Here is an 18879-nt window from a genome sequence, read left to right as displayed (position 1 = left end):
CAGCATGTAGTTAGAATTCATGTTAAAAATGTGAATGTTATCTCAAATGTTGTCTGGAATTCAAAATGGCATCACTTACATGAATACAGGTAGCCCTCGATGTTGCGTCAGTGACAAAGGAACTGTATTCGTTCTTACAGCTGCATACAGACATTTAGCAAACTTGTGAGCAACACTTTACCATTGTGAGAGATCATTTTCAGAATGTCGCCCTCCACAGGACACCTGTGGTGAGTGTTAGCAAGACAATGGGCAGATTGTCTATTCAATCAATCAGAATGAAGAATCTTCACTGATCATGCAGAGTCTAAACTAGGAAGTGTGAATTAAAATATTGTAAAATCATGTACTCAAAACAATATAAAGGGAAAGAAAGTTGGATTAAACGAGAGAAGGTTAAGAGCAAAATAAAAATCAAATTTCCAACAGTAATATTATTCTGATGGAATAAGACTCCACAGTTGTAAAATTAAACTTTCAGTACCAGAGAGGTTATCTAATGATAATTAAGATTTATCACGTTTGAAAAATTCACGTACCTGAATGTACCAGTTCTAACTTGCGTGTTGGGTAAGAAATGGTTAAGGAGAGCAACTTCACTCATAGAGCAAGATCTTACCAGAATTTGGCAATGTGTAACTCCAGTTGCATGGGCCAGTTTTCTCTCTTGATCTAAAGGTAAAATTACCGTAGTCCTAGATGACCATAGGCTGCTTTCTGCTTTGAGGGGGAGCTGACTGGTGGCAATTTAACTTAAGAATCACCACACCTCAGGTGAGGGGCAAGGTTGAGAAGGCACCGCCTTCATGAATAACCTCAGCCGGTTCGGGAATTGGACATTCTGAATACTCCCTCAGTGTACCCGAACAGGCACCGGAGTGTGGTGACTAGGGGCTTTTCACAGTAACTTCATTGCAGTGTTAATGCAAGCCTGTTTGTGACACTGATAAAGATTATTATTATTATCCTTGTGTTGGAACAGCACTCATCCAAGCAAGTGGAAAGTATTCTGTCTGACTTTTGCCTTGTAGATTGTGGACAGGTTTCAAGGAGTCAGGACGTGAGTTACTTGCCAGAGAATTCCTGGAATCTGACCTTCTCTTCGAGTCATAGTATTTATATGGCTGGTCCAGTTCAGTTTCTGGGCTATGGTATTGAATGTACAAGGGAAAACAATCCCAAGCCTATCCAGTCTCTCTTGATGCCTGAAATGATCCAGCCCTGTCAACATCCTGAGCTCACTGGGCTAAATCACTGGCTTTTAAAGCAGACCAAGCAGGCCAGCAGCACGGTTTGATTCCAGCACCAGCCTCCCCGGAAAGGTGCCGGAATGTGGTGACTAGGGGCTTTTCACAGTAACTTCATTGAAGCCTACTCGTGACAATAAGCGATTTTCATTTTCATTTCATTTCCTCCTCACCCTCTCCAGTTCAATCACTTCCTTAGGTCATTTCCTGGCATTGTGGGGCACAAATGTTACTTACCACTTATCAGCCCAAGCCTGAATGCCGTCCAGGACTTGTTTTTTATGTTAATGTACTGCTTCAGTACCTGAGGAATGATGAATGGTGCTGAGCACTGTGCAATCTTCAGTGAGCAGCCCCGCCCCTGATATTATGATGGGTGGACGGTTATTGAAGAAAATGGTTGGGCCTAGGATGCTACGCTGAAGAACTCCTTCAGTGATGTCCTGAAACTGAGATGATTAGCCTCCCACAACCACTGCTATTGTACCAGGTATGATCAGAACCATTGGACAGTTTTCTCCCTTAACCCCCATTGACTACAGTTCTGCTGGGCTCCTCAATGCCATTCTCAGTCATTTGTTGCCTTGATGGCAAGGGCAGTTACTCTCACCTCACTTCTGGAGTTCAGCTCTTTTATCCATGTTTTAAAAGGCTGTAATGTGATCAGGAACCAAATGACCCCTGCAAAATCCAAACTTGATATCAGTGAGCAGGTTATTGCTGAACAAGGGCCTCTTGATAGCAGTGTTGATGACACTTTCCATCACGTTGATAATGATTGATTGTAGACTAATGAGCTGGTAATTGGCTGGATTAGAGTTGTCCTGGTTTTTGTGAATAGGATATATACCTGGGCAATTGTTCATATTGCTAGCTAGTGTTGTAGCTGTACTCCAACAGCTAGGCTCGAAGTGCAGTTCATTCTGGAACACGTCTTCATGTACTATTGCTGGTATGTTGTTAGGGTCTATAACTTTTGCGGTATCCAGTGCATTCGGCCTTTTTTTGGTATCATGTAAAGTGAATCAGATTGGTTGGAGACAGCATCTCTGATGCTGCAGAGCTCAGGAGGAGGTAAAGATGGATCAGTCACTCAGCACTTCGGGTTGAAGGTGGTTACATAGAACATACAGTACAGAAGGCGGTCATTCGGCCCATCGAGTCTGCACTGACCCACTTCAGCCTTCACTTCCACCCTATCCCCCAAACCCAATAACCCCTCCTAACCTTTTTTGGATCCTGAGGCAATTTAGCATGGCCAATCCACCTAACTGGCACGTCTTTGGTCTTTGGGAGGAAACCGGAGCACCCGGAGGAAACCCAAGAAGTCACGGGGAGAAAGTGCAAACTACACACAGTCACCCGAGTCCGGAATTAAACCCGCGTCTCTGGAGCTGTGTGGTGGCAGTGCTAATCACTGTGCCACCATACAGACCATAAAGGTTAGGATTACATTGACTAGATTTTAGAAGAGTGAGAGGGGATCTAATAGAAACTTATAAAATTCTAACAGGATTAGACAAAGAATCAGTGGGCATGTTTTGCTATGTACATCTGGTGGGACAGAGCCTCATAAAGCCGGCAAGACTGACTACACAGAGATTGGGGTGCCATCTTCAAAAGGCGCTCAAAATATATCCCCTCCCCGAGGCCATGGAGGACCCCCCTATCAGGTTCAGGGTGGCCCCTCCATCATGACAATATACGGGGTTACACTCTCCCCTCATCACGTCCCACGCTGTGCATTCTCCAGCATGCACACCTCTTCCCCCTCACTACACTTGAGGGTATTCACCCCTTCCCCAATGGAAAAGGGTTTCCCCCTGGCATTGCCCCGTCTCAATTCCCCATCTTAATACCTATTTGCACTGCCAGGGTCCAGTGTCTGAGGGTACTGCCAGGGTTCCAGACTGGATTTCAATTTTGAAAAACAGTAGTGAATCGTGTTGGCATGACAACATCGCACCGGGACACACACACACACACATCACACAGGGCTGGACGTTATGGTGTAAAGCTGTTTAACGATATGTTAAAATATTTAAACTGATTGAAATCAGTTTCATACCTTTTCTAGGCATGAACCTGATCACGTCACCAGCAGGGGATGGAGCACATTTAATTCTGAGATCTTACTGGTGCAAACCCAGTTATAGCCCTCTTATAAGAGTTAGCGGCTATAATGGGATTTGCGCATCTAAACAGGCCCGGTAAATACTGCCTGTAATATTATAAAGCTCATGGGTGATACAAAGTTAGGCAGGAATATGTGTTGTGAGCAAGATATAAAGTGGCAGCAGGGGGATTTGGACAGTCTTAGTAAGTGGGGAAGAACATGGCAGATGGTGGAAGAAACAGATGTGCAGAGTATTTCCCAACTGGTAAGAAATTAGAAAATCAATGGAACAGACCAAATTTGTGACTTAGTCAGAATATTTTTGAAAGGACTTTAATAAAACTTGAACTTTTTTGTATTTTTGAATAGAACACTGTAATGTATAGTGCCATTAATTTGAACCAGCTGGTAATTCATGCAACACAGATTTATTCTCAGTGTGATTAAATGGCAAGTCATTAAATCTATTAGTGCATTGCCATCATTGCCTGTTTCTAACATTGCAAAATGTTCATCTTGTGAATTGAAAACAGCAGGAATCCCAGCATTGTGCCACAACACTCTACAATCTGTTTTTCTGTGCCTGCTGCTCTGTTTTCTCTGCTATCTTGTTCGTTTTTTCACTATCAATTGGCTTTTCAGTGTCTTTTAATTCTCATTTTTAGTGCCCTCCAGTTGCTTTTAATAATCTTTGACATTTTCCACTTCTCTCACTCTCTTTTATTCCAATGATGGAGGGTGATTTTGCGCTCGCATTAGCCATCAGCGAGAATGGTAACAAAGACACAAAATATTGCGAAAGCCGGGAAACACAATTCTGCCAAGCTGGCATTTTTTGTGCACAATTGGGCGAGGGTTGCCCGGTGAGGGTTTCGGGGCGATGTGGGGAGGGTGGGGCCAGGGGACACTCCATTATTGCGTTCGGGCTGGGCTGGAGGTTGGGAATTCTTTTGGGGGCCTCAGAGATCTCTTACCACAACAGGGAGTTCTGGCGAGCGGAGCTCCGCAGTGTCACTCTGTGCCAGGCGGGCATGCCCTCCCTCCCTCCCTGCTGGGGTCTATACTTAACTTTGCGCCTCCAGGGGGATCCCCTTGACTGATTCACACCTTAATTTACCTATTATAAACCTCATCGACATGATATCACGTTGGCGAGGTATGAATATTAACTGTGGGGGGTTCTTGTGATGGGAGACTCATTAAATACATTAACGGGACAATGTGTGGCCTCGGCCACGTGTTCTCCATTCAGGTCCCTTATTCAACATGTGTCGCGTTGAAGTTGTTTCTCGGCACTGTGAGTGCCGGATAACACGCGGATAAATGCGTTGGCTCGGGGACTTTGTTCCCTTTTGGGAAGGTTGTACTCCATGTTTCCCAGTTTTCCGCACCCTTCACCACCCACAAAGACGAGAAATTCATTGTAATACATTTTAATGTAATTAATGAGCCTCCCATCACAAGAACCCCCCACAGTTAATATTCATACCTCGCCAACGTGACATCATGTCGATGAGGTTTATAATCGGTAAATTAAGGCGTGAATCAGTCAAGGGGATCCCCCTGGAGGCGCAAAGTTAAGTATAGACCCCGGCAGGGAGGGAGGGAGGGCATGCCCCCCTGGCACAGAGTGACACTGCGCTGTCACTGGCAGAGCAAACCTGGCAGTGCCAACCTGGTAGTGTAAACCTGTGCCAGGCCAGTGCCAGGGGTGGCCCCACTGTAGACCCCCATAGGATTCCTCCTATCTGTGGGGAGGGCTGATGCCTATTGGGGGGAGAGTGTCTCCGAGTCTGTGGGATTGCCTCAATGCCTGAAAGTAGTGGGGACTCTAAGGCAGGGGTTGTGGTGGGGGAAGGTTGTCCCAATGTTGACTTTGCTTGGGGGAGTTACTCCCAAGGCTGGATTCTTCAACAATGAGACTGAGGGGCGGGATTCTCCGCCGGAGGGATTCTCCGTTTTGCCAGCCCGCGGGGGTTTCCCGACGGCTTGGGCAACCCTACAATGGGAAAACCCATTGACCGGCTGGCATAACGGAGAATCCTGCAGGTGGGTCGGGGCTGAAATGTCGCATGGCGGGGCGGAAAATCCAGCCCTATGTCCCCACGCCGGCATAAAAACGTTGGGAGTTTTACTCCAGAGAATCCTATTAAAAATTAACCTAATTCAGTGCCCTGCAGGGGGCTAGCAGGAACCAGGAGTAATCTTGCACAGGAGTAATACGGGCCCCCGCACATCCGGTTCGGAGTCTGCGCATGGCGGCAGCCTCCAGCGGCCGCGCTAGGCTCCATGGCGAACTAGAGCCGCGGAGGCAGGCACAAAAATGAGAACGCCCCCCGATCAGCCGCGCGCTGGAGCATCTAACCCCGCCAATCTAATCCCCACCTGCCGATAAGGGCCCCCCCGGTCTCCGGTCCCCCACCCCCGACCAGTCCATGGCCGCCATGCCAGCGTTTCGACCGACAATAGGTGGTTAGTTCCAGGCCGTCGGGAACTCGTCCAGGAGGATTGTTGGGTGGGCCTCTAGCAATGGCATACGCCACGGTCACGCTGATTTTCGGGTCCCGGAGAATTGCTGAACCAGCGCTGGGCCCGATTACGGCATGAAAGTGGACTCTCCGCCACCGTGCCTGCTGCGATTGCGACGTGGGGCTGCGGAGAATCCAGCCCCCTGTCCGTGGGCAGCTGGGGGAGGGCTGATGGTTCACGTCTGTGCTGATCGAAACACTGGTTGGGATTCTCCATCCTGCCAGCCCTGTTTGTCAGCACAGCAATCCCTCACCGGCAGCTGGATTCTCCAATCCCGCAGCCGGCCAATGGGGTTTCCCATTGTGGGCCATACCACACCATTGGGAAACGCGCGGTCGTGGGCGTGCTGCCGGCGGGGCAGAGGATTCCGCCGACGGAGAATCCTGTAGACCACTTTAAGGATGTCACCCCAATGTCTGTGGAGCCGGCCTTGCTGGATCTATCTGATCTAAAAACTCACTGGAGCTGGAGAGCTGCACATTGGTTATCAGAGACAGGGGGTGTGAACTACCATCTGTGTTGCGCTCGAATGGGAGTGCGACGCAGCTGGCAGATTCTGGGGGAAGCATCCTGCCTGCTTCCCTGCAGCCAATGTGCCCTATGAGATCTATCCAAATCCCATCCACAATGGGTGTAACCAAGCCTCACAAACCTACCCAATTAGGGCTCCTGGCCACCCCAGGGAGTCCCAGCCAGGCATCATTCATTACAGTTCACACACATGTGGACCAGTTGTCTCCTGGGCCACTGGAAGTCTCTGGGTAGTCAAGGATAAGGCACTGTGGCCCCCTGACCCTGTGAGTTCAGCTCATCAATGATGCAAATAATTCTGGCTGCGATTCTCCCCCATAATTTCCAAGTGCATTTGTGTCAGCTTTTTCAGGGAGTTTCACGCCGGCTCTGCTATTCAATGACACTGAGTCACTTTTTGGACCTGGGAAGTTTCTCCCCGGTTTAGCCCATAGAGAGCGCAATCTTCCCGAAAGGTAACAAAGTTCCCAAGTGAGCGCGTTTAGCCACGTGTTTCCCCTGGCACACGCTGTACCGAGAAACACATGGCTATTCAATGTGATTCACTTTGAATGAGGGGCCTAAACAGGGAATGCACGGCTGAGGCCGCACATCATAGCCTCGATTTTTACAATGGGGAGCTCTACTCGCTGGAACTCCCTGTTGTGGTGAGAGACCGTGAAGCCATTTATAAATGACATCCTGATCTCCGAGGTCCACAAATAAAATCCCCGACCTCCTCCCAGCCCAATTGCAACATGGGAGGTTACACCCACCCCCCCCACCGCAAACCCCAGCACCCACGGTGGGCAACATGCGCACACAAAATGCCAACTTGGCACCCTGGCAGTGCCAACCTGGCACCCTGGCAGTGCCAACCTGGCACCCTGGCAGTGCCCCTGCCAGCTGGCAGTGCCATCTGAGCATGTCAGGATGGCACAGTCCGGGTACCCAGTTGGCACCAGCAGTGTGCCAGGACACCATCCTGCCCAAACAGTATACAACTTGGCCTCCGATTCCCTTGGGGACCCCCTGGTTTTCCCAGCGTGGGTGTTGGAGGTTGTGGGGGGGGCAGGGGTAGAGGGTATGGGGGGGAGGGTGGGGTGTGGCGGGGGACCCTCCCATGTTGTGTTCAGGATGGAGGGGAGCTCGCGGATTCTTTTGGGGGGCTTGGAGTTTGAGATCGGTGACCGCCGTGTCCTCGACCACCCACGCCACCTCCAGGGCCCGTTCCTTGAAGGTTGCGAGGATTTGTTATGTCCGGCACCCCGCCGCCAGCCCAGGCCCTCTCCTGATGATTGTGGGAGAACTTCTCCTGTGGAGACACAGAGAAGGAATCATTAGCCACACTTTTGATTCACAGTAGTAGGTGGGGAAGGGTGGGAAGGAGAGTTGTGAACAGGACATCCCTCCTGGTCTTGACCGCATCCAGGAGTCTCTCTAGGCCTGCGTCTCCAAATCTTGGGGCTGGTCGTCTGGGCGCCATAGCTGCGAGCTGAGTTGGGTCGGCTGTGCAAGAGCTGTTGAGGCGCTGCTCCACCTTGTTAACGGGGGGCTGGTGAGCGCGGTCCCAGCGAATTGGCTGGTGAGCCTTCATTTGTGGTCCAATTAGGTGGACCAATTAACGTTGAATACCATTGCCGGGTTTTCTGGACCGAGAAGCTGGCGGCAGAGTCCGCTCGCTACCACAATTGCCAGAGAATCGCGGCCCCTGAAAAATAAGCAAAAATTCTGTCCAATGTTTTACAATCTAAGGAAATGGGAAAGAAGTGTCTAGCCACTCAAAAAAATTTAAAGGACTACCTTTGCAATCAAAATCCAAAATAACTTTGTTTTGAAAATCTAGTGAGATGCTGTCAGGATCTGTAAGTACAGCACAAATCATATCAAGTCCCAACTGTTTATAAGCAGCTGTTGTTCATGCATTTGTGTCTATCATTATCCCAAATTCAATGGTATGAGCTGACAATTTAATTTCATTGCAAGATTCAATTTTGAAACTTTAAAAAAAGGTATGTGGACTTCCGGTAGAGCTCTGTAGGAGGAAGATGTGCACGGAGCAGCTCCCGCAGGATTCAGTGATGGTAATGCCACTGAAAGTCATCATACTAGCAATTATACATGCAATTATTATTTGTAAGCCTATCTGTAATCTTTCATAATCCTCGTCACAAGTTGTTAGGGGCAGCATGGTAGCCCAATGGATAGCACAGTTGCTTCACAGCTCCAGGGTACCAGGTTCGATTCCCAGCTCTGGTCACTGTCCATGTGGAGTCTGCACATTCTCCTTGTGTCTGCGTGAGTTTTCTCCGGGTGCTCCGGTTTCCTCCCACAGTCCAAAGATGTGCAGGTTAGGTGGATTGGCCATGCTAAATTCCAAAAAAAAGGGTTAGGTTAGGTTCCAGGGATAGGGTGGAGGGTACTCTTTCCAAGATGCCTGCAGACTCAATGGGCTGAATGGCCTCCTTCTGCACTGTAAATTCTATGATTCTGTGATACCCTTTCTCCTCTATTTTGAAACATTTTACATGCCCAATTGATTTGAATTTCCATCCTTGATAAGCACAAGTTTCCCAAATATTAATGTGCTGTTTATAAACGATTTAATTTATTTCAATCCCTGATTAAAAGTAAAACACAACATCAAGTTTCCACGTGCACACTGTCAATCTTCAGCTCTATCTCATCGCCATACTTCTTGACCCCTCCACTGTCTCAAAATTGTCAGACACCTTTTCCAACAGTCAATGTAGGATAAGCAGAAATTACCGCCACCACAACATTGCCTCCTTCTATACTATCGGGATTCTATGGGAGAACGGAAGCCATTGTATTTCAGCTCAGTCACCAACTTGCAACCGATTAAATTTCTCTCCATGGAAACATTTGGAGACTGAACCAGGCTGATCACAACCTTGGTGTCTTTCTTTTTTACCCCAAGGCGAACTGCCGATCATGTACTCTTGCCATCCCTGAGACCACCCATTTCCACTCTAAGATGTGGTCCAGGCTCGACCCTGCCTCAGCTCATCCTCTGTGGAAACCCTCATCCGTACACATGCTAGCTCTAGGTTTGATTATTCTAATGCGCTTCTGCCCAAACACCCACTTTTGACTCTCTGCTGCCTGTCCCCTAACTTGTATCATCTCCTGCCTGCTTATCACATGTGCTTACCACTCTAAATTGCTTCCCATTTGAGCATTGCCTTGATTTTAACATTTTCATCCTTGTTTTCAATTCCTTTCATAGTTTCACACTTCCCTCTCTCTGTATTACCCTCCAGTATAACCCTCCGAGATATCCATGTTCCTGAAATTCTAACTGCTTGAGCATCCCTGAATGCAATCATTCCCAACTCCTGTGCCATCAACTGCCAAGATCCAAATTGAGGGATTACCTCCCAAAATCTCCCTATCACTTTTCCCCTCTTTCTTTGACATTCCTCAAAAGTTTTGCCTTTGGTCATCAATGTTAATATCACCTTATGTAGCTCTGTATTAATTTTTGTTTGCTAATTCTCCTGTGAAGAATCTTGGGATGTTTTACTACATCAAAGGTGCTCCATAAAAACACATTGTTGTTGTCATTGGGAAAGTTATGGGCAAAAGGCATGATAGATATTTTCAACATTATCATAGAATGATAAAGCACAGGCTATTCTGTCCATCGAACCTATGTCCATTTGATTGAGCTGTCCAATTATGGCAAGCCACGGCAGTACATTATGTTTTCGCATTATGTTTTAATTCTTGCTCTAAAAGGGTGGGATTTTTTTTCAGTGTTGCCTCGGTCGAGGCAGGTGGAGGTCTGCCTGTCGGCTGTCTTGCTGGCTTTTCCTGCCTTTGAGCACTTTGAAAAAGAGGTGGAAGGGGCAGGACCCACAATATCATGATGTCTGGTCAGGCCAGCAACCAGTGCAAAGCTACTGCCCAGGTATGACCCTCTCTCCCTGGGGGCTGTACCTATCTGTGCCACCCCCCGGTGGGGTCTATTCACCAGGTCCCCGTTTGTCAGCACCTCTTGTAAACCCTACCGATGTGACGTCATGCCGACGGGGAGAGGAATTCGTATGTGGGGAGATAATATGGTGGAGAAGCCTGCTAATGGTATTTAAATGTATGGTGTGGAATGGGATGTTTTTCTGGACCAATGCATTGAGGAACCGACTAGAGAACAGGCCAACCTCGGTGGGGTATTGTGAAATGAGAAAGGAATATTTTGCAATCTAGTTGTGCAAGGCTCTTCGGGATGAGCAACCATTCTACAGCAGAATTTGTCATCAAGGTGGACAGTGGTATCATTGATTCTGAGACTCGGATCATGAATTTAAATAAAGGTAATTGACCATATGAGGCGCGAGTTGGCTAAGATGGATTTGCAATGTTACTTAAAGGGTTGATGATGGATAAGCAGTGGCAAATGTTCAAAGAGAACATGGGTAAACTGCAACAACTGTTCATTCCCATCTGACGCAAATGTAAAATGGGAAGGTGGTCAAACCATGGAGAAAGCTGGAACAGGTTACTGAGCCTGTTTGGGTCCACTGAGGGAGAATTCAAATGTCCAATTCATTGAACAGCACCTCTTTCGGGACCTCTGGGAGGAAACCGGAGCACCTGGAGGAAACCCACGCAGACACAGGGAGAATGTGCAGACTCTGCACAGATAGTGACCCCTTTGGGAATCGAACCTGGTACCCTGGTGCTGTGAAGCAACGGTGCTAACCACTGTGCTACCGTGCCACCCATTTTGGCATGGTGCTACAATAGTTTGGGTTGCTGAGTGTGTCATATGTGGGTAAATTATATGGAAAGTACAAGGAAGTAGAGCAGGACAAACAAACTCTTGCTTCTGAAAGAGCTGATACCAGGATCAGAACAACATTAAAAGAAAACAGGAAACGTTTAGCCGAGCAAGCTGCAGAGACAGACAGGTTTTTACTCTTGATTTTCTGCTCGCCTGGAGCTTTGTGATGGTAGCTATTTTGAATAGTCTCTCAGTGAGGCTAATTACTGTGCCTGTGTTACCATTTAAACTTCATTTAATATTCCCTTTTAAACTGCTGTGGGAATTTCAGAGATTAATTTTAAATCACTTGATCCCAAAGCTTCCACATTTACAAGCTATTGACATTCTTCCCATGTATAAACATAACCCCAAACTAAAGAGAAGGATTAATTCACTCTTCGGCTCTTCGGTACATTATTTTTAATTTTCTAAAAATGTTTACATTTTGGACTTGCTTAAATTAAATAAACATTACTGGACTGTTGTAGTTTGTAGTCTGAATGTATTGGATTACAATTTGGATGAATCCTGCGGTCCGGTGTGGTAATCATGACGTATGATTAGCCTGGGCCCAATTTGATTGAGGCAGTCACTGTGCAAACTTGACACTATCTGTTCATCAATATAATTGTAGCATGCAGCCCAGTGCAAAATGTTGGCTGACTGCATGGTCAGCAGGGGGCCAGGAGAATATGTGGCTAGCACAACTAGCCTAAACACAACACAAGGCCACTTGGTGCCTCGAGCTCACTCTGCTATTGAATAAGATCATGGCATCAATTCCACTTTCCTACCTGGTCCTCATATCATGCAAACATTTGAATTGAGTGCAGGAATAGGCCAGTTGGACCCTCAAGCCTGCTCTGTCATTCAATACAATCATGGATGACCTTATGGTAACCTACTCCACATTCCCCCCTTTATCACTGCCATGATTCACCAAGATGTGGAGATGCCGGCATTGGACTGGGATGAGCACAGTCAGAAGTCTTACAACACCAGGTTAAAGTCCAACAGGTTTGTTTCGAATCACTAGCTTTCTGAGGACTGAGGGAGGAACAGTACTCCGCTAGCTAGTGATTCAAAACATAACCTGTTGGACTTTAACCTGATGTTGTAAGACTTCTTACCACGATTCACTAAGAAACAGTTGATCTATTCCCATACCTCTTCTGTAGATGCTCTGAAACCATGAGATAGGAGCCTGAGCACAATTGAAGTCAATGGAAACCCAGAAGAAACTCTACTGGTTAGACACATGGTATTGAAAAAGGCAGATTGGGCTGGTTTAGCACACTGGGCTAAATAGCTGGCTTTTAAAGCAGACCAAGGCAGGCCAGCAGCACGGTTCAATTCCCGTACCAGCCTCCCGAACAGGCGCCGGAATGTGACGACTAGGGGCTTTTCACAGTAACTTCATTGAAGCCTACTTGTGACAATAAGCAATTTTCATTTTATTTCATTTAATTGTCGGAGGCTGATCATCTCCGTCCATGGACATCACTTCAGGAATTCCTTCGGGGAGTGTCCTCAGCCTCGATCATCTTCAGCTGCTTCAGGTCCCTCCAAAATAAGGTCAAATGTGCACAGTGTTTAGCACCAATTGCAACTCTCAGATACTGAAGCAGTTTGCATTTATATGCAGCAAGACCTGGACAACTGTCAGGCTTGCACTGATAAGTGGCAAGTTACATATGCCACAAAAGTGCCAGGCAATGACTACATCCAAAAGAGAGAATCTAACTATCTCACTTGACTTACAATAAGAAGTCTTACAACACCAGGTTAATGTCCAACAGGTTTGTTTCGAATCACTAGCTTTCGGAACACTGCCCTTCCTCAGGTGAATATAGAGGTGAGTTCCAGAAACATATATATAGACAAAGTCAATGATGCAAGACGATACTTTGAATGTGAGTCTTTGCAGGTAATTAAGTCTTTACAGGCCCAGATGGAGCAACTGGAGAGAGAGAGTGGTAATCCCAGGTTAAAGAGGTGTGAATTGTCTCAAGGCAGGACAGTTGGTAGGATTTTGCAAGCCCAGGCCAGATGGTGGGGGGTGAATGTAATGCGACATGAATCCAAGGTCCCAGTTGAGGTTGTATTTATGTGTGCAGAACTTGGCTATAAGTTTCTGCTCAGCGATTCTGCATTGTCGGTGATTCTGCATTGTCACGCGTTCTGAAGGCCACCTTGGAGAACACTTACCCGAAAATCAGAGGCTGAGTGCCCTTGACTGCTGAAGTGTTCCCCGACTGGAAGGGAACATTCCTGCCTGCCGATTATTGCGCGATGTCTGTTCATCCGTTGCCGCAGCATCTGCATGGTCTCAGTAACAGACATCTGTGGACGCTGAAAGATGCTCTCGTACGAACGGGATCTGGCGCTCGACTCATCAATCGACAGTTCCAACGCGTCACAGCAAAAAAATGCACCAACCTCCCCAGAAGACAAACATGGGACACAACCGACAGAGTACCCTTTGATGTCCTGTACTTCCCCGTAGCGGAGAAACAATGACATCTTCCTTGCAGCCGTCAACACATCATCGATGAAGACGAACATCTTGCCAAGGTCATCCCCATGGTGGGGGTGATCCGTGGGCTTGCGGTAACTGGTGTGTCCTGAGCGCAAGTTGAGAATATGGACTCTCTCTTGGTTTCCAGGTTGTAGTGCCTGCTGTAGAGCTGGTGTACGAGGTGGTTGAGGAGTGTGAGAGAGGTGCGACGGCAGTGTCAGCTAACAATACGCTTGGCAGCAGGGACAAACGCAGAGCCAGAGCCCCCATGGTGTCGGGCACCGATGGGGCCAGGTGTGTAGGGATGGGCGAGAGGGGCAGGAGATATACGAGAGCATAGTCGGCGGTGCCAACCGGGGCCACTGTGTAGCCTGGCAGACCTGGTTGGGCATGGGGGTAAGCACCATGCTAACATGTCGGCCTTTCACCCCTGCAACAATGGATATTGGAATTGCCAACCAGCAATGGTGGTCTTCTCCCCCATGAATGCAGCCCTGGGGAATGCACTGCGGCTATAGGAGCTGGAGCTGCTTGAGGAGGAGGAAGCTGCAGCAGCGGAGCGTGCCCCAGAGGAATAGGAGGCAGTCACTGAGGACGGAAAGCCGGCAGCTCAACAGGCCAAGAAGGAGGTGCAAAAGAACTCCTGTACGAGGGCTCCTGTGTACCGGCAGTGCCTGTCATTCGAGGACCTGTGGATCGGGCATGTCGTTGAAGGCTCCAGCTGAGCAGGGTGGTGCGACATATCTGCCGGATCAAAACGCACCTGACACCATGGGGGAATGGGGGACAACACCCGCTCCCAGTGGCCGTCAAGGTGATGGTCACCCTGAACATTTACGCAACAGGGTCCTTCCAGTCGCCGAGTGGGGACCTGTCCGGTTCTCACAGAGCTTGGTGAACAGGCACATCCGTGCTGTCATGTAGGCCATATATGCGCAGTTGGCACAATAGATTCATTTCAATATGGACCGAGCCCACAAGGATGCCCGGAGAAAGGGGTTCACTGTCATTACCAAGCTGTCCCATATCCAGGGAGTGATCAACAGGATGCATATCGCCCTACGAGCACCTGCAGATGACAGGCCACTCCACACAAACCGAAAGGGGTTCCATCGATGAACCTGCAGCTGTTATGTGACTATCAGATACGTTTCATGCACATCTGCGGTCGATACCCGGGCAGTATGCACGATGACTTCATCCTGGCACACTTGACAATTCCTGGCTTCTTCGAGATGCACCCCCGTCTGGGGGGTTGGCTCCTGGGTGACCGGGGTTAACCTCTGCGTCATGGCTGATGACGCCGATCCGGAAGTCACAAACTGTAGTGGAGACTCGCTACAATGATGCAAATTCAGCCACCAAGAGTGTGATCGAGGGGTGCTTCGGTGTCCTGAAGATGCGGTTCAGGTGCCGGGATCGCTGTGGAGGTGCCCTCCAGTATGTCGCTGGGAGGGTCTTGCCCACATTGTGCTTGCCTGCTGCGCGTCCACAACATTGCGCAGCAGAGCTGGAGGAGGAGGATGATTGGCAGGCCTCATACAACAAGGATGATATAGGAGAGGGGGAAGATGGACAGAACATGGGTCCCAGGCAGGCATGGGAGGCTGCACAACGTGTATGCCAGGGCGAACGGGCGCGGGATGCTCTGTTCACTTCCAGGTTCACCGACTTGCGGGGGGGGGGGGGGGGGGGGGGGGGGGGGGGGGGTAGCAGTGGCGTGGTGGGGGTGGTGTGAAGGTGGTGTTGGGGGGGGGGAGGGAGGGTGGTTTGACACACAGGTCAAGGGGAACTGCAACTCAGTGGGGTCTCACTTCCTCGCTGGCCGCCGACCTCCACCCCAGCGACTGCCATTTCCTCTGGCTCACCAACCACGTGCCCAGGGTCCCCTGCTCTACCACAGTGAGAGGCCGCAGGTCCCCCTCCAGTATTATGGGCAGCCTTCTCCTGATGGCGGGGGGTGGGGGGGGGGGGGGGGGGAAGAGAAAATGCATCGTGTTAGACAGACCGATGCATGCAGCCCAGTGGATGGGTAGCTGGTGGCTTCAGTGGCCAGGGCACTTGGCCATGGCGGCCAGTGTGGATGCCGGCATGTGGTGCAGGGTGGGAGTTCAGACGCCCATATTTGGGGGGTGGGGTAACAAGTGCCCTCACATGGGGGGCTGGGGTAACAAGTGTGTGAGATGGGGGTTGGTGGCAGGGGCACAGTGCTACCTACTCACACTGGCCACCCTGAGGAGGTGGTGCAGTTTCCTACGACACTGCTGGCCGGTTCCGATAGTGTCGCTGGTCGCGCTGACCACCCCGCCATCTGCACTCAGGCACAGCAAATGGCGGAGGTTAGCAGGGTTTCAAGCTTGGTATCTGTAAAACATGGTGCCACTCTCCTCGTTGCCATCCTGTTGACTGGGATGAGTGTGTGTGGGGAATGAAGTGTTTATATGCAGCAGCAGCTTGCCAGCCTCCTGAGCGTCAATCGCAAATCCCTCACCGTTTCTCATTGGAAGCGATCGTGTTCCACGTGGCACTGCAACCCAGTTAACGGTCGTTGAATCAGTCCTGGTGTGGTGTCAGTTTTGCTGTCATAGATCTCTGCCAATCCTGCCCCAGTGTTCGCACTTAGTCTCAGGAACCGAGAGTTCACCTGAATTGACGGGATTTACCGACCATCCCACCGCGTGTTTTTCAGCGGCGGTGATGGCTTGCCAGTGTGATCTACCGGTGCCGCCATTGTCAACAGGATTTCCCATTGACTGCAACCCTCGTATCTGGGAAGCCCGTGCGCTATCGTGGGACCAGAATTTCCTGCTGACGTGAGCAGCCGGTAAATCCCGCCCAATATTTACGTTATTTTCAGCAGGTGAATTCCCTGGCCCACAGGTACATAATTGAGGAAAAAAGAGAATCCATGTTTATGTTATGATTAAAACTGAAAATGCTGGAAATACTCAGCAGGTCTGGTAACACCTGTGGTCAGAGGAACCGAGTTAAAATTCAGATCGATGACCTTTCACCAGAACATTACGATCTATCGATTGGAACATCATAAAATTTAATGACACAGTTTTAAATAGGCTAATGCCTCCAGTAAAAGAGTAGAAGGACCCCCTCATGTGAATGGGTTAATGCGATTGCCGCTATTGCCAATGCTAATTCCTAACCAATGGAGTAAAATTGCATTATGAAATAACAGTGCGACGACACTTATCACATTTGTCTGAAATTCCTTGTCTGTAATTTTTTTCAGAATCTGAAAGATCTTTGTGTTAAACTGCTGCAAATTGCTACTGTCTGTTTATTACTGTCCCTAGGCTTATATCAAATAGCTTATGTATTAAGTAAAAGGAGTTTAAACTCTATTTATGGCTGGAAACCTAATCTTGGTATTGATTTTGGTGTTTCAATTCCTGAGTGTTGTACTATCCAACTTGCAGACATCAACTTGATTGAAAATTGGTAAAATAGCACATGAAGTTCTCTTCCCCACTGTGAGGTAATAAAGGATACTCAAGAAACAATGGTGAATGTAACAGAATACCTTTTTCAAAGTACTATATAAAATGAACACTTTGCTCAAACTGTATCTTTTTCATCGAGCTCCCATTTCCCAAAGTCCTCTTTCATTATCTTCTTAAGAATCCAAAGCGCAAAATGAGTAATGCCATCTTAATGAAAATTCGATAAGGCATGATATTCCCCAGTCAGTTTTATCACTGTGCCATCCATTTCAAGCAGGGACAGATAATAACTTTCACAGAACCTGCTCAACAGTTCAGATACTGAGGGTGGTTGTCCTGCTCATGTGTAGTAACATTGGCAGAAGAGCCTCGGAAACCTTTCAAAAATGGCATAAATAATACTTCATGATTACATAGGGTACCTGTTATTCATACATTGGCGCAGTGCCCGCTCTTGGTACCTTCAATTGAGTGTGGCCAGAACTGAAATATTTCTGTTGCTACAAGTCCAAGAAACACCAATGATGTTGTAAATTCGGAGTTTAGTTTTCGTTCTGGGAATTAGCGTAGGGTCCTGGCTGCTGTACTGCGTTGAGGCATACATAATGCTATTTCCTTGCGATGGATTCTGGACGGTGAGGTGTGCCATCCACAGCTGCTACAGCCAAAACACCATCACTGAATGGGAGGAGGGGAAAATCTCAAAGTCGAAAGGGAGACCCTACCTGGAAATCAATCCTCTGCTGCTGATACATTTTGGTTATCAATTGGAATTTAAAGTCGTGTGTGTGTGCGGGGGGTGGGGGGGGGGGGGGGGGGGGGGGGGGGGGACGGTGAGGTCTGGAGTGGCAGGGGGACTTTAATATATTGGCAACAGTAGATAAAGGGAGGGTGTTTCTAAATACACTTCAGTGTCTCAAATCCAGCTAGCCAAAAAGAGGAGTTTTCATTGAGGAAAATATATAAAAATTACTTACTTGGTCACTACGGCCAGATGCTGCATTGGTGCGTGTAAACCCTGACTTGGTCTAGTCCAGGGGTGGGCAAACTTTTCCGTGCAAGGGCCACATTCAGAAATTCACAATTTTAAAGGGCCGCATAGTATATTAAGTAAAATAATTACTTCACCCGGTTATGATTCTGGGCGCCTCATATAGAACATAGAACAGTACAGCACAGAACAGGCCCTTCGGCCCTCGATGTTGTGCCGAACAATGATCACCCTACTCAAGTCAACGTATCCACCCTATACCAGTAAGTAACCCAACAGGCCCCCCCCCCCATTAACCTTAAAAAAAAAAAAAAATTTTTAAATAAAAAAAAAATTTAAAAAAATATTTTTTTTTAATGACTTGGTGGGCCGCATATTGGCGGGCCGCATGTGGCCCGCGGGCCGTAGTTTGCCCACCCCTGGTCTAGTCCCATGCCCTTGACCCCACTGGACCCAGCTTGACCTGAGGCACCCAACCCAATTCGGCAAGCTATGAAATCCAACACTGTCTCATTCCCGAGGTCATCGATTTTGAGACACTGGGCGGAATTTTCCTCCAAAATGGCGAACTGTCAGGTTCTGACTGAAAATCGGCATGTTTCTCCAACAGGTAGGTGTATCATCCAGATCATCCGACCCTTGCCATTTCTTAGAAAGGGGGGATTGTTTTGCGCTATCATTGTGAGGGCTGGGGCTTAAAAACACCAGCAAGGCTGGTCCC

The 18879-nt window shown here is 48.4% G+C and overlaps 1 protein-coding gene across 1 annotated transcript in view; it reads left to right on the top strand.

The window, feature by feature from the left end:
* Positions 1-18879, top strand: part of LOC119962094 (low-density lipoprotein receptor-related protein 1-like) — a 2271162-nt gene that overhangs the window by 1961952 nt on the left and 290331 nt on the right.

The sequence above is a fragment of the Scyliorhinus canicula genome, chromosome 2, assembly GCF_902713615.1.
Source record: "Scyliorhinus canicula chromosome 2, sScyCan1.1, whole genome shotgun sequence".
NCBI lineage: Eukaryota > Metazoa > Chordata > Chondrichthyes > Carcharhiniformes > Scyliorhinidae > Scyliorhinus > Scyliorhinus canicula.
The sequence above is the reverse complement of the archived record's forward strand: the minus strand, read 5'-3'. Positions and strand labels throughout refer to the sequence as shown.